Raw genomic sequence first — 2,164 nt, 5'->3', positions numbered from 1 at the left:
CGTCATAGAAGTAAAAAAAAATAGAGGGTATGGGTAAGGAATGAGGGTAATTTTCTCGCAACTATTCGGTTGCATATCTTTATGTTATATTAATATTGTATTATGATTTCAGTTTCTTACTGTTAATGAAATTATTGTGAGTTCAATCGATTTGTCACTGTAATAAGTAACGTCATCATAAATTAAAGTCTACATAAAATGATTACTGTAGGGTGTGTAAAAGACTTAGTGATTATTTCGTGATACGTGTAGTGGAATAGTAAAGCATGTTGTATAGCAAAATACAAGTGCTTTGTTTTCGTATTCTTTGTTTAGTTTGTTGTCTTGTATATCCCATCTGTTTGGGATATACGGCATTTATGCCCAAAACATACAAAGTGCGCAGATTGAATTCAGTGCACTAAATGCAATAAAGTTATATGAAATATGTATTTCATGTCATAATAATAATATGTAATATATATAGGAAGATTGTAATTATTATTTATTATTTCAAATACATATTTACCATTCTTATTCCTTAATAACTTTACAACTCATTTTATTGGGTCATTTTACGTCTTATTTATATGCATTATTTGTAAATTTTTCATGAACCGTACATACCTCCCCCCCCCCCATCCCGCTATGAGTAGCCATATATCTCTAAGATATACGACAAAAATGCAAGAATTTCAAAACGTTTATTTTTTAATATGAAAAATAAATATTTCGAATATCTAATATTTTTTTCATAGTAGTAGACAGTACAAAGTTTTTACTGATATAGTTTTCATTTATTTTAAACATAGTAAATAATACTTGATTAATAATACCTGATAAGTTTTTGATAAATGTACATATCGGAATTATTCTACTTATTAAAATGCACATAAATTTAATTTTTTAAAATTTGTTTTAATATTGTTTTAATAAAATCAAGGAGATTGAAGGGATTAAGATCAAACATGCAGATAGATTAAATTGCTATTAAAATATATTATTACATTGGAACAATATTATTTAAATGTATAATTCAAAAAACGTTTTATTTAAAATGATTAATGCATAAAAAAATAATATAATAGAATCTATGTTTTTGTATATTTTTGTATAAGAATTTCTTAATTAAAATATATTTTTGAAATATCAATACTGTAATTAAGTATTTCAGAAATGTTAAAAATATATATAACATTTTGCTATATTTTTAAAAAAGGAGGCTTCAGAGAGCCCGGACTATAACTCCATGGCCCTCTCCCCTTCTGTGAATCTGCTAATGCCAAATCGTAAAAGGGAAGATCGAACTGCCTCGGTCAACTGTGCCACACAATAGGATCTCTCTTCCGTATCGATTTTTTTTTCCTTCTCAGTCCATTCCGAAAGAAATCTCGATTCCTCTCTCTTCTATCATGACACAAACTTTGTCAAAAAGTCCTCTCTTTTGAGAAAAAAATGGAAAAGAAAGAACGTACAGATACGAGAATGTTTGATCGAGGATTATAAAGTTTCTCCCTCTTTCTCTTTCTTTTGGCCAACCAACCAACCAACCACCCTCGATCCGATATATCCTACAGCCTAGAAGCTTTCATTTATTTACCGGCCAGACGCATTTCCGTCGTTGGGTGATTAATGGCGCGCAGGCTCGTTTAATAAAGTTTCTCCGAGTAAGTCAGTTTACCCTGAAAAGCCTCAGCCGTGCCGTTTCTATTTATAGTCGCTGCTCGCGCTTTTACGATCGCACCGCGCGAGTCGTTGCCGCGTACCGATACCACGGATATCGATAATATATACGGGTGCGCGATTTGTTATAAACGTGCTGCTGATTAATATCTAAGAACTTAATCAGGTCCCAAGTAAAACGCGTTTCATATCTCGGGGCTTGATATCTAAACTCGAGCGTGAGAAACCCACGGGCAATTTCCGTGAAAGCACTTTGTTGCTTGAAGCAACTGTTCCTGCTAAACGCTGCGATGCGTTTCTAGTTTAAACGGAATTGAAGTAAAAGTAGGGCAATGATTTAATCAAAATTTGAAAGAAAATCCCGAAAAATTTGACGCGAGACATTAATCGTGCGCGTCTCATCGAGAAACTGCCATGTCATTCCGAGTGTAACATCGAAAAACTGAGGCCGCTGAAATAATTCATTCGATTGAGAGGATCTGGCGGTTCTCTCTCTCTCTCT

This window comes from Atta cephalotes, assembly GCF_000143395.1.
Source record: "Atta cephalotes unplaced genomic scaffold scaffold00059, whole genome shotgun sequence".
In the NCBI taxonomy this organism is placed as follows: Eukaryota; Metazoa; Arthropoda; class Insecta; order Hymenoptera; family Formicidae; genus Atta; species Atta cephalotes.
The sequence above is the reverse complement of the archived record's forward strand: the minus strand, read 5'-3'. Positions refer to the sequence as shown.